The 15,463-nt window shown below is 35.1% G+C and overlaps 1 pseudogene; it reads left to right on the top strand.

The window, feature by feature from the left end:
- Positions 1 to 681: 681 nt before the first annotated feature.
- LOC121021865 (high mobility group protein B1-like) lies at positions 682 to 13,059 on the top strand (annotated as a pseudogene).
- The last annotated feature ends 2,404 nt before the right edge of the window (positions 13,060 to 15,463 follow it).

The raw sequence follows: 15,463 nt of genomic DNA, 5'->3' as shown, positions 1-15,463 counted from the left end.
CTTCTTCTTCTTCTTCTTCTTCTTCTTCTTCTTCCTTCTCCATCTGGGACTCTTATAATACAAAGTTATTGTATTTGATGGAATCACTGAGTTCCTAAGTCTATTCTCATGTCCCAAATTCTTTCTCTCTTTTGTTCAGCATCATTATTTTCCATTATTTTGTCTTGTATATCACTAATTCATTCTTCTGTTTCTTCTGACATCCTGTGCCTTGCATCAAGCCTGTTTCCAATCTCAGTAATTGCATTCTTCCTTTCTGACTCAAACTTTGTTAGCTCTTTTATCCCTGTGGTAAGGGTCTTCCTGAAGTCTTCCGTTCTTTTCTCAAGCCAAGTGAGTATCCTTATGATTATTGCTTTAAATTATCCATCAGGCATGTTATTAAATCTGTTTAGCTTAGGACTCTGGCCATGGCCTTATCTTATTCTTTCATTTGGGTTGAATTCCTCTGTCTTGGGATCTTGTCTAGGTCACTGACTTTGTCTCTGTGTTAGAAAAAAAGTTATGTTTCCTATTCCTGAAAGTAATGGCTTTATGAAGAAAAGGTCATGTAGCTTCCAGGGCCTGGCACTTCAGGTTGTCTCTGGTGTGTGTGTGTGTGTGTGTGCTCTCCTGTTGTGTTTGGCTGCTCTTTCCTTCAGACCAGCTTTCTGCAGAGGCTCTCCTTTCCTGCAGTGGGCAATGTTCTTTCCCTGGTCAGAGTGTGCCAAGTGTGAAATGAGACCTAATGCTGCTTCCAGTAAAACTGGAGTCCTGCAGAACTCTCTGGTTGGTAGAGGTGATGTGGGCAAGGGTTTCTGCTGATATTATGGGTAAAGAGCCTGCTACACTGGGACTGAGCAAGCCTGACTGAAAAAGGGCAGTACTGGCAGAGCAGTGAAATACAAGACATTAGTGGAAAATTCTTAAACATTCTGCCCTTCTATCACAAATTCATGTCTCTTTTTTATTTTATTTCCTTTCACAGTGAAAATGATGTTCTACTTCCTATAAATTTTCTTTCCCTTTCTTGATTAAAAATTTTATTTCCTTAGATTATTTTCTCTTTAAAATTTCCTTTATCACTTAACATCTTTCTCATTTTTTTCCATATCCCTTTTACTATTCTTTCCTCACATAAAAGTCCTCAGTTCACAACATTACTAATAATAAACTACATTTATTGTGTAAAAGTCAAAATCAACAGAAAAAAGGAAAACTAAGTTTTCCATTATATGTGGTGTCTCCATACATTTTATCATCTAGGCACTTAGAGAAAAAAAAGCACTGAATAATTACATTAGAGAAAATGGGGTACATGTCAATATATCTAATCTAAATCTCATGTTTTTTTATCCAATCCTTACATTTTTTAAAATTTATTTTATTTTAGGGACATCTGGGTGGTTCAGTCAGTTAAGCATCCAACTCTGTTTTGGCTCAGGTCATGATCTCATTGTTCATAAGTTCAAGCCCTATGTCAGGTTCTGTACTGACAGTGTGGAACCTGCTTGGGATTCTCTCCGTCCTTCTCTCTGCCTCTCCCCTGCAAAAGGGACAGAGAGAGAGCAAAAGGGGCAGAAGGACAGAGAAAGGGAAAATCTTAAGCAGACTCCACACTCAGCACAGAACCTGATGCAGGGCTTAATCCCATAACCATGAGATCATGACTTGAACTGATATGAACTGGACACTCAACTGACTGAACCATCTAATCCTTACATTTTTATTCAAACTCCTTGAAGTAGTTGTCTATAGTGGTTGTTCTCAATGGAAATGATTTTGCTCACCCAGGGGACATTGGTCAATTTCTATTGATAGTTTTGTTTGTTATATCTTGGACATTGCTATAGACATCTGGTGAGTAGGGACCATGGGAGTTGACCAGTATGTCAATAGTCATGATGATAAGAAACCCTGATCTATAATAAGTTTATATTTTTCCAGACTAATCTATTACTAAGATTTCAGTGAAGGCTTTGGACATGTTTCTATACATAACTACTTTGACTTACAGTATTTGATATGAGAATCCATATAATCTCTGAAATCTAAACCATCCTAGTTATCTATGATACTGCATATTTTTGTCAGTTTTATTTATTTCACCATCCTTTCTCCATCAAAATTTTAAGAGAAAATTAAGCTCTAGTAACTTAAAACATTATATGTAATGGATTAACTTCCTCCTTGTATCTACGTTCCTTTGAGATCGACAGAATAGTCACTCAAATAATTTTCTGTAGGGCCTAATTCTTTTGTGGAAGATAAGGAGAGAAAGGGTGTACTAGAACATTAAAAAGGACATAATGAATAAAAATTCAGTAGGCAAATAGAAAGCAAATATGAAATGCTTAAACAAAGAAATGATAACAAAAACTAAGTGTAATTTAATTGAACTCTCCAGATAAAATACAAACATATCTATATTAGATTTTAAAAATGAGCTCCTGGAATATACACTGCATAATATTATTAATTACCATCATAAGACTGAAGAGGCAAAAGTTACAAAATAAAAGAATACACATGGTTATATCATTTAAAGAAAAGGGTTATATGAAGAGTTATAGTTATACCATATACCAAAGTAAAGCAGTTGTAAATTTATCAAGTAAATGGAACAAATTAATCTTTGAGACAAAGGCATTTTGAAAAAAAAAAAAAAAAAAAAAAAAAAAAAAAAAGAATTCAATTCATTAGAGGGGCCCTGGACAGCTCAGTTGATTAAGCACACAATTCTTGACTTGGCTCAGGTCATGATCTCATGGTTTGTGAGATGAAGCCCCATGGCAGGCTCTATGCTGTCAGTGCAGAGAGATTTGGATTCTCTTTCTCCCTCTTTCTGCCCCCCTCCCTCACTCATGCACCCATGCTCTCTCTGTCTCTGTCTCTCTCTTCAAAATAAATAAATAAACTTAAAAAAAAAAGAATTCAATTCACTAGAAATGAACACACTTTTAAGCTTGTATGCATCAAATAATAGAATTTCAGCATATACAATTACAGTTGAAAGAGTGTAAAATGTATAAAACCAGTATCATTGTGATGTTTTATTAAAATTTACTCTGTACTTATGAACTGAACAGACATTATTTAGTTAAAAATGTAAGAAGATTTCATTAAAACATATAACAAGTTAATATTGTAATTGTATTGATTTAGTTTACGTCTAAAATAACATTCAAGATTTTTGAGTTTTGACAAATATATACACCTCTGTTTCTACCAACCCCAAAAAGTGATGGGATTTTGATCATCCCAGAAAGCTTTCTTACGCCCATTTCCATCCACCCCTCTACCCTGAAGCAAATATTGTTCTGATTTCATTCATCATAACTGTTTGATGTTGTTGAATCTACCAGAATTTTGTTTCCATTATTGGTATTATTTCACCATGTGAATATATGAAAATTGCTTATCCACTTACCTATTGATAGACATTTATGTTATTTCTAGTATTTGGCATTTATGAATAATTCTGCTTAACCTTGTTGTACAACTTTTTTGTGTATATTTGTTTACATTTTGCTTGGGTAAATATCATGAGGGAAATTGTTACCTCATAACAGAGAAATAAGTTGAAATTTGTAAGACTCTGACAAACTGAATTCCAACTGGTTGTACCATTTTACATTCCCAACATCATTGTTTGAATTCATTGTAGTACAATGTAAAAACCAAAGAATTACAATGAATACAACCCATTTTATTCAGATATGACCAGTGTTACATGCACTTATATTTGTGTGTGTGTCTAGTTCCATGCAATTTTATCACATGTATGAATTCATATAACCACCAGCTCAATCATGACACGGAGCTGTTGCATCACCATAAGGATTTCACTCATGCTATCCCTTTATAGCCATGCTAAATAGCCAGCGCCAATCTCTTCCTTCTGTTCCTAACCCCTGGCAATAGCTAAACTGTTCTTCATATGTATAATTTTATAATTTTGAGAGTTTTTCTGAGCGTGTATATGGAGAAAAATGAAGAATTTGAACCATTATTGAAGTTAGCATACCACTCAGGAATGAAGCACATTAGAAAGTGCTAACTGCTAAGGGAAAAGAAAATATTAGCAATAAATGGGGACTACTGGGAGCTGCAAGAGAAGGTGGGGTTCAATTTGAATCGATCAGCCTGGACAGGCTGAGTGAGAAGATAATACTTGAGTAAAAACTGGAGGATGTAAAGGAGTTATCTAAGTGGATTTCTGGATGAAGAATTTTCCAGTCAGAGGAAGCAACCACAACAAAGTTCATAAGACAGGAACATGCCTGGTGTTTTTAAGGAATGGAAAGAGTCATGTGACTGGTGTGAAGGAGACAGGAGTACAGTAATTGGAGAAGAGGTCAGAAAAGCAACAGATCATATAACATCTAGTAATCTAATAACAACTTTGATTTTTAACTTGAGTGAAATAGGGAATGTTTTGGGTCATTGAGTAGAAAAATGACATGTTCCAACTTATGTCTTTAGTAAGACATTGAACAGTTATTATTGCTGTTGTATTAAGATTAGTCAGTACTGGGAGGAAAAGAACAAGGAGACTATTGTTAAAGTGATCTGGGCAATAATATATGGTATCTCTGTCTAGTTTATGGTTGCTAAAGTAGTGAATTGTGGTTGAATCTGGAGCAATTTTTCCCTTAAATTTTCCCCTTAATGACTAGACATTAAGGAGAACATAAATATGGGGATGAAATATCATTTCGACCAGAATTAAAAGGACTAAGAATGCATCTGAGACAATGTCTGAAAACCGGAGAGAGGAAGAAAAGTGAATAGAAAGAAAATGTGAGACGTTGCCAGAAAAGAAACCTCTGTCTAATTGCATAGTTGTTTATTGACTAATCAGAAGGCTTCTAAAAGGCAATTATTTATATAAGAATTTATTAGATGAGAGTGTAACTTGGCCTTGTGTGGTAGATCCTAATATTAACCCCTTTGCTTTAATATTTGCTTTCCCTATTGATTTGATTTCCCACACCTTTTCCCTCCCTTCAGCTTCCAGAATATTGGTCTCAAACCCACATGGCTTAGCCATGATCTAATAAGAAAAGTCAGTCACATGACAGGTATCTGGGTCTAACCAATTAGCAAGACTTAGTTCTGATTCTATCTCCCAACTTTTGGAAAACAGGAATGTAGCATATCTTAGTATTTCAATCATAAATTCTGATAAAAGGATATACTATAGAGTTTGGGAGTTTTAATCATTGTTGGAACAGAGGGAATAAAACTCATGTGCAATTGAAATAATTATATATTTATTAACTGCAAAAAAATTCCACAGTTAAATTATTGGAATTCATGAGTTTATAAAGTTATTAGATATGAGAATAATATTTAAGAACTAAGCACTTCTATAGAACCAAAATATACAGAACATACAATTTGAAAAAGGGATACAATTCACATCATCAAAATTACAAAATACTTGGAAATAGTATTTATATTCTTATATCTAATATCTATTCTTATATCTGTAACCTTATATCTTATTCTTATATTCTTATATCTAATAACCTTGATAAACTCATTAATGCTAATAATTTAACTGTGGAATTTTTTGCAGTTGCTAAATATACAATTATTTCACTTGCACTTGAATAAATACTAAGAAAAAGGCTCAAAACTTCAATATTCTAAGTTTATGTTTAAAATATTTGATCACAGGAGGGACAAAGATGGTGGAACAGCATAGAAGTTCTTTTTGTCTCTCATCCCTGAAATGCATCCAGATCAACACTAAACCACCTTGCACACCTAGAAAACTGATTTGAGGATTAACACAACGATCTGCACAACCTGAACAATGGAACTCAGCAGGTACACAGTGTGGAGAGGTGAACTGGGGGAGAGAGAAGCTGCGGAGGGCAGGGAGCTGATTTTTCATGCAGAGAGAGGATGGAGATGGGCATAGAGTATGGAAAAAGCACCCTCTCCCCCAAAAGCAGCTGGAGAGAAAGTGGAAGAGTAGAAACAGCTGCAAGAGACTGAATAAAAAAGGGAAAAAGGCAAAAGGAGAGGGTTTAAATTCAATTAAGACTTTATAAACAGGGGGAGTGCAGAGTCTGAAACTCTGCAGCTTGATAACTGGTGGTGATCTGGTGGGAAGAGTGAATCCCCAGGAGCAGAGTGGGGTCCGGGAGGTTCTCGGGCCACACGGGGAAAAGCGGTTCCACTGCTGGAAGGACATTTGGTAGAGACTGTTGAAGCTATCTATATGCTGTTTACAAAAGACCCGTTTTAGACCTAAAAACACCTTCAAATTGAAAGTAAGGGGATGGAGAATTATAAGTCATGCTAATGGTCACCAAAAGACAGCAGAGGAGCCACACTTATATGGGACAATCTAAATTTTAAAATAAAGGGGCGCCTGGGTGGCTCAGTCGGTTAAGCGTCCGACTTCAGCCAGGTCACGATCTCGCGGTCCGGGAGTTCGAGCCCAGCGTCGGGCTCTGGGCTGATGGCTCGGAGCCTGGAGCCTGTTTCCGATTCTGTGTCTCCCTCTCTCTCTGCCCCTCCCCCGTTCATGCTCTGTCTCTCTCTGTCCCAAAAATAAATAAACGTTGAAAAAAAAATAAAATAATATAAATTTTAAAATAAAGATGGTAACAAGAGATGAAGAAGGGCATTATTTCATAATTAAGGGGTCTATCCACCAAGAAGACCTAACAATTGTAAATATTTATGCTCCAAGTGTGGAAGCACCCGAATATGTAAATCAATCACAAACATACAGAAACTCATAGATAATAATACCATAATAGTAGGGGACTTCAACACTCCACTTACAACAATGGAAAGATCATCTCAGCAGAAAAATCAACAAGGAAACAATAGCTTTGAATGATGCACTGGACCAGATAAATTTAGCAGATATATTCAGAACATTTCATCTTAAAGCAGCAGAATACACATTCTTCTCCAGTGCACATGGAACATTCTCCAGAATAGATCACATACTGGGACACAAATCAGCCCTTAACAAGTACAAAAAGATCGAGATCATACCGCACATATTTTCAGATCACAATGCTATGAAACTCGAAATCAACCACAAGAAAAATTTTGGAAAGAAAAGAAATACTTGGAGACTAAAGAACATCCTACTAAAGAATGAATGGGCTAACCAAGAAGTTAAAGAGGAAATTAAAAAGTACATGGAAGCCAATGAAAATGATAGCACCACAACCCAAAACCTCTGGGATACAGCAAAGGTGGTCATAAGAGGGAAGTATATAGCCATCCAGGCCTTCCTAAAGAAGGAAGAAAGCTCTCCAATACACAACCTAACCCTACACCTTAATGAGCTGGAAAAATAGCAGCAAATAAGACCCAAAATGAGCATAAGACATAAAATAATAAAGATTAGAGCATCAATGCTACCAAAACAAACAAACAAACAAACAAACAAACAGAACAAAACAAAACAGTAGAACAGATCAATGAAACCAGGAGCTGGTTCTTTGAAAGAGTTAACAAAATTAATAAACCACTCTCCAACTTGATCAAAAAGAAAAAGGACCCAAATAAATAAAATCAAGAATGAAAGAGGAGAGATCACAACCAACACTGCAGAAGTACAAAAAAAATAAAAAGAGAATATTATGAGCAATTATACGCCAATAAAATGGCAACCTGGAAGAAAGGGACAAATTCCTAGATACATATAAACTACCAAAACTGAAACAGGAAGAAACAGAAAATTTGACATGTACATAACCAGCAAAGAAATTGAATAAGTAATTAAAAATCTCCCAAAAAACAAGAGTCCAAGGCCAGATGGCTTTCCAGGGGAATTCTACCAAACATTTAAAGAAGAGCTAACATCTATTCTTTTGAAGCTGTTCCAAAAAATAGAAATGGAAGGAAAACTGGAAACAAACTCTTTCTATGAAGCCAGCATTACCTTCATTCCAAAACCAGACAGAGACCCCACTAAAAAGGAGAATTACAGACCAATTTCCCTGATGAACATGGATGCAAAAATCCTCAACAAGATACTAGCCAACCAGATCCAGCAATACATTAAAAGAATTATTCACCACGACCACCTAGGATTTATACCTGGGATGCAGAGCTGGTTCATTATTCACAAAACAATCAATGTGATACATCAATCAATAAAAGAAAGGACAAAAACCACATAATCCTCTTAAAAGATTCAGAGAAAGCATTTGACAAAATTTGGCATCCTTTCTTGAGAAAAACCCTCAGGAAAGTAGGGATAGAAGGATCATACCTCAAGATCATAAAAGCCATATATGAAAGACCCACCACTAATCATTCTCAATGGGGAAGAACTGAGAGCTTTCCCCCAAAGGTCAGGATACCCACATGACAGGGATATGCACTCTTGCCACTGTCATTCAACACAGTATTGGAAGTCTTAACGTCATCAATCAGGTAACACAAGGAATAAAAGGCATCAAAATCAGCTAGGAGGAAGTAAAACTTTCACTCTTCACAGATGACATGATACTCTGTATGGAAAACCCAAAATATTCCACCCAAAAACTATTAGAACTGATCCATGAATTCAATAAAGTCACAGGATATAAAATCAATGCACAAAAATCGGTTGCATTCTTATACACCGGTAATGAAGCAACAGAAAGAGAATTCAAGGAATCGATCCCATTTACAATGGAATAAAACCAAAAACCATAAAATGCCTATGAATAAACCTAACCAAAGAGGTGAAAAATCAATACACTGAAAACTCTACAAAGCTTATGAAAGAAATTGAAGAAGACACACACAAAAAAGGAAAAATACTCCATCCTCCTGGATTAGAAGAACAAACATTGTTAAAATGTCAATACTACCCAAAGCAATCTACATGTGCAATGCAGTTCATATCAAAACAACACCAGCATTCTTCACAGAGCTAGAACAAACAATCCTAAAATGTGTATGGAACCAGAAAAGACCACAAAAAGCCAAAACAATCTTGAAAAAAAATCCAAAGCTGGAGGCATCACAATCCCAGACTTCAAGATGTATTATAAAGCTGCAATCATCAAGACAGTATGGTACTGGCACAAAAACAGACACTAAGATCAATGGAACAGAATAGAAAACCCAGAAATGGACCCACAAATGTATGGCCAACTAATCTTTGAAAAAAGCAGGAAAGAATATCCAGTAGAATAAAGACAGTCTCTTCTGCAAACAGTGCTGGGAAATCTGGTCACCAACATGCAGAAGAACGAAACTGGACCAGTTTCTTACACCATACAGAAAAATAAACTCAAAATGGATGAAAGACCTAAATGTAATACAAAAAGCCATCAAAATCCTAGAGGAGAAAACAGGCAACAACCTCTTTGACCTCGGCCACAGCAACCTCTTACTCAACACATCTCCAGAGGCAAGAGAAACAAAAGCAAAAATGAACTATTGAGACCTCATCAAAATAAAAAGCTTCTGCACAGTGAAGGAAACAATCAGCAAAATTAAAAGGCAACCGATATTTGGTAGAAGATATTTGCAAATGACATATCAGACAAAGGGTTAGTATCCATAATCCATAAAGAACTTATCAAACTCAACACTCAAAAAACAAATAATCCAGTGAAGAAATGGTCACAACACATGAATAGATACTTTTCCAAATAAGACATCCAGATAGCTAACAGACATGTGAAAAAATGCTCAACATCACTCATCATTAGGGAAATACAAATCAAAACCACAATGAGATACCACCTCACACCTGTCAGAATGGCTAACATTAACAACTCAGTTAACAATAGATGTTGGTGAGGATGTAGATAAAGAGGAACTCTTTTGTACTGGTGGTGGGAATGCAAACTGGTGCAGCCACTCTGGGACACACTATGGAGATTCCTCAAAAAATTAAAAAAAGAACTACCCTACAACTCAGTAATTGCACTACTAGGTATTTATCCAAGGGATACAGGTGTGCTGTTTTGTAGCAGCACTATCAACAATAGCCAAAGTATGAAGAGCCCAAATGTCCCTCAATGGAAGAATGGATAAAGAAGATGTGGTATATATGTATACCTTATATGTATATATATGTATACCTTATATGTATATATATGTATATATACACACATACAATGGAGTATTACTTGGCAATCCAAAAGAATGAAATCTTGCCATTTGCAACTATGTGGATGGAACTGGAAAATACCATGCTAAGTGAAATTAGTCTGTCAGAGGAAAACAAATATCATATGACTTCACTCATATGAGGAATTTAAGATACAAAACAGATGAACATAAGGGAAGGGAAGCAAAAATAATATAAAAAATGGAGACAGGGACAAAATGTAAGAGACTCTTAAGTATAGAGAATAAACAGCAGGTTTCTGGAGTGGTTTTGGGAGGGAGGAAGGGATAAATGGATAAGGGGCATTAAGAAATCTACTCCTGAAATCATTGTTGCATTATATGCTAACTAACTTGGATGTAAATTTAAAAATAATAAATTAATTTTAAAAAATAAAATAAAATATTTACTATTAAAAGAGATTTAAATTCTCAGAAAATTGGTATATGGATTCAATGAAATCTCAATCAAAATCTAAGCATAAGACTTCTGCTTTCGATCAAGATGGGGTAACAAAGGCTTGAAATAACAACAACGACAATGACAACAACAACAACAACAACAACAAAACCCTAAATAAAATACATGAAACAGTAAGTCTTGAGACATTCATCGTCAGACATTGAAGGACAATGATATCTGAGAGGTAGAAAACAAATGAAGGAAGTCCTACAATTATTCCAGCTGACTGCCTAGAGAAAGTTTCCAGGAACCCTGGAAAAACCTAACTTTCTCTCTCTGATTTGATGAATCAATCTAGGAATCCAGGGAAACCAAAAGTTGCTAGAGTTTGCAAAGTGCCAGAGAAGAAATAACTGCACACACACAGGGAGAAAATATCCCAGAAATCTGCAGAAGATTTCCCTTCAGTCTTCAACTGAACATTGAACAGTGAATATATATAAGGAAACTACCCAAGGTTGGAGAAGAACCACCTGAGAAGATTAGAGGAAACAATCAATGGAGTCCACACAGGGTCCAGAATAGTTTTTGTTTCTATTAGTTGAAGTGGAAAACCTCACAACTCATGAGACATCAGGTAGAGTACTCAGAACAGTTTTACCTTAGTAGTCAGGAGAATTTAGCTCTACACTAAACACAGTTTTTGATTCTGCCTAATAATCCTAAAAATAATGCCCCAAAGGATCACATCATGCCAAGAAATTGTGTTTTAGAACAAATGTCAAAACTATGGAATGCAAAAATATATATCATCTAATAAGGAAAATTAACAATGTTTGACATCCAGTTGAAAGTTATCAACTATTCAAAGAAGCAAGAAAATATGACCCACAAATAGGAGAAAAATCAACCAATTGGCAAGTAACCAGAAGTGACATAGATAATAGAATTAGTAAAGGCATTAAAAGTTAGTATAACTATATTTTATATGTTCAAGAAGATTAGAAAAGATTGACCATGTTAAGTCAAAATCTAGAAGATACTTTAAAAAGGCCCAAATCAAAATTCTAGGTAGGAAAGCTAAAATGTTAGACATGGAAACTACATTAGCTGTGATTAGCTGCAGGCTAGACATTGCAGAAGAAAAAATTAGTGAGTTCGAAGACAGAGTCGATACAAAATGAGATACTGAGAAAATAAGAACTTGGGGGAAAAATAAACATTGTATCAGTGAGCTGTGAGACAATTCAAATGTGCCAAAATATCTGTTTTGAAAAATAGTGACCCAAATTTATCTCAAATTCGATGCAAACTAAGTCCATAGATCATCTCTACAAACACTTAAAGCAAAGAAAACTAAACTAAAGCATGTTATAATCAAATTTCTCAAAACCAGGGATTTAAAAAAATCTCAAAAGCATCCAGAGAAAAAAGCAACATTGTATAAAGTGGAAAAAATATAAGGATGACAGCATATTTCTCACTTAAAATAGTGTAAGACAAATGAGAGAGGAATAATATTTTTAAAGCATGAAAAGAAATAAATATCATTGCCATCCTAAGGTTTATGTGAATTTCAAGAAATTCCAAGTAACTAAAACAATAGTGAAAAACAACAAAGATGCTGTGTCTGGCTCTCATAGCCATTGCAGTACAATGAGCTCAATAGAGATAGTTTGGGGGCAACTGAGAGTCAGCGAGGCACTGGGCAATTCTGTGCCTCACTGAGGAAAATAATTAAACATTTGCAGAGGAAATCCTAAGAAGCAGAGAGGAAATGTCATCATATGCATTCTCTGTGCAAACTTGTCAAGAGAGACACAAAAAAGAAGCACATAGATGTTTCAGTCAACTTCTCAGAGTTTTCTAAGAAGTGCTGAGAGAACTGGAAGATCATGTCTACTAAAGAGAAAGGAAAAGTTGAAGACATGGCAAAGGCAGACAAGGCCCATTATGAAAGAGAAATGAAAATTTATATCCCCCCTAAAGGGAAAACAAAAAAGAAGTTCAAGAATCCCAATGTACCCAAAAGGCCTCCTTTGGCCTTCCTCTTGTTTTGTTCTGAGTATCAACCAAAAACCAAAGGAGAAGATGCTGGCCTATCCATTGGTGACATTGCAAAGAAACTGGGAGAGATGTGAAAAAACTATTGCAGATGACAAGCAGTCTTATGATAATAAGGCTGCTAAGCTGAAGGAAAAATATAAAAAGGATATTACTGCCTAGTGAACTAAAGGAAAGCCTGATGCAGCAAAGAAGGGAGTCATCGAGGCTGAAAAAAGCAAGAAAAAGAAGGAAGAGGAGGAGGATGAGGAAGATGAAGAAGATGAAGATGAAGAATATGATGGTGATGAATAAGTTGGTTCTAGACATTTTTTTTTGTCTATAAAGCATTTAACCCCCTGTACAACACTCAGTCCTTTTAAAGAAAAAAATTGAAATGTAAGACTGTATAAGATATATTTTTAAACTGCACAGTGTCTTTTTTGGTATAAATTAACACACTACTGAATGTGTCTTTAGAAAGCCCTGTCCTGGTGGTATTTTCAGTAGCCACTAACCTTGCCTGGTACAGTATAGGGGTTTTAAATTGACACGGACATTTAAAGCAGATTCTTGTTAGTGCATAGCACAAATTAGTTACGTTGGGGATGGTAGTTTTCTTATCTTCCAAAGCTACTTATATGAAATAATTGTTCTGCTAGCTGAATAACAGCTCTGTATTTGAAAAAAAGAAGTTATAGCTGCTTTGTTGACATTCTGAATGCTTCTAAGTAAATACAGTTATATATATATATATATATATATATATATATATATATATATACCCTCAAAGATGGTGGACTCACACTTTATGATTTAAAATCTTACCACAGAACCATGGTAATCAAAGAAGAATGGTACTGGCATAAGGATAGACACATAGAGCAATGAAATAGAACAGAAAGCCCAGAAGTAACCTCTCACATATATGGTAAAATAATTTTTGATGAGGTTGCCAAGATCGTTCAATGGGAAAAGAATAGTCTTTTCAACAAATGGTGCTATGAAAATCTGATATCCATATGCAAAAGAATAAAGTTGGACTCCCACCCTTATACCATATACATACAAAAATTAATTTAAAATGGACAAAAACCCTTAAATTTAAAGTGTTTTTTTAATGTTTATTTATTTTTGAGATAGAGACAGAGAGACAGAGTGCAAGCAGGGAGGGACAGAGAGAGAGAAGGAGACACAGAATCTGAAGCAGTCTCCAGACTCAGCTCTCAGCACAGAGACCTATGTGGGGCTTGAACTCACGAACCATGAGATCATGACCTGAGCTGAAGTCAAATGCTTAACTGACTGAGCTACCCAGGTGCCTCAAAAAACCTTAAATTTAAGAGTTAAAACTATAAAACTATTAAAATAAAAGTAGATAAAATCTTCATGACTTTGAATTTTTGTAATGATTTCCTCCATATGACATCAACAATACAGGCAACAAAGGAAAAATTACATAAATTAGATTACTTTACCTTCTGTACATCAAAAGACACTATCAAGAGAGTGAAAAGCCAACCCACAGAATGGGTTGCACAGATGAAAGAAAGCTAATGAAAGTAGTAGTAAGTCAAAACCAGTAATAAATCAAAACCATAATACATAATGAACAAATACAGTTTAATCCTAGAAATGGAAGTTTTGTATAGCATTAAAAAAAGAATGAATGTGATTCACTATATTAACAGAATAAAGCAAAAAGAAAAAGAAAATTAAAAACAAATAAATAATGCACAAGTAACGACAAAAACTATGTGATCTTAGGTGGTACAAAAATTTTTTGACAATAAATGACAAGGAATGAAAATAAAATTATAAGAGAAATTAAATAGGTCCACAATAGACTTTAAAGTGAATGTTTATAGCAGCTTTATTCACAGTAGCCCGAACCCAGAAACATTCCAAATGTCCATTAGCAGGAAAATGGGTGGAAAAATTGTGGCATATTCTTATCATGGACTTCAACTCAAAAATATAAAAGGAATAAACTATCTACATATAAATAGTTTATACCATATACATGGTCTCAACAAAATTATTCTGAGTGAGAGAAATTAGATACAATAGTGTATTATTACAGTTATAAGAAGTTCATGAAAAGGCAAAAGTAAACCTTGAGGATAGAAAGTAGACCACTGTAGCCTGGGGAAAATTGATATCCTATATCTTCATTGAAGTATGGTTTATCTGGGTATGAACATTTGTCAAAATTTGTCAGTTTATACTTAGGATCTGGGCTTATAAAGGTATTTGTCTATAAATTGTACCTCAGTCATAAAAAAAAAAAGAGGTACTTGAACAATTTTCAGTTTGAGGGCAGAACCCCCAACAATCCTACTGGACCTTTAAGACTATTGAATTATAAGAAAGACACATCCTAGTTCTCTTTATGACATTAACATCTGGCTTGGAAGAGAGAAAAAAGAAAATTATTTTTCACCCTTTCATTGTTACCAGGCCTTCTCATATCTGCAATTTCGTCAGTCTCATATTTTTAAAAATTCTGCTTCACAAACATGGAACAAAGCCCTGAAATTCTCCCCTAGGAATATCATCTTTTCAAAAGAAAGAAATTCTATTTTACTACTATAGTCCTGTAGCAGTAAGATGTGATTTTCTTGTAAAATATGGCAATCCCTCTATTTTATGTGAGAAACAGAATATACAGACAGGGAGAATAAGGTTTATTTTTAAAAATGCAAAGCTACTGTCACCACTGGGGCAGCAACTAATGAAAATGTTTTGCTTTTTGGGTATGGTAACCAGCCTCCACAATGGCCCCAATGGCCCTCAACTCCCAGTAACTACACTCTTGCAAAGTCTTCTCCCACATTTTACCAAAACTGGTCTGGACATCTGTATGATTAACTGAAAGAACAGAAGTGATGGTATATCACTTCCAAGAACAAGCTATAAAAAACATTACACCTCTGATCTCTT

Source organism: Herpailurus yagouaroundi, unplaced genomic scaffold, assembly GCF_014898765.1.
Source record: "Herpailurus yagouaroundi ecotype Mexico unplaced genomic scaffold, PumYag 332, whole genome shotgun sequence".
NCBI classification, from domain to species: Eukaryota; Metazoa; Chordata; class Mammalia; order Carnivora; family Felidae; genus Herpailurus; species Herpailurus yagouaroundi.
The sequence above is the reverse complement of the archived record's forward strand: the minus strand, read 5'-3'. Positions and strand labels throughout refer to the sequence as shown.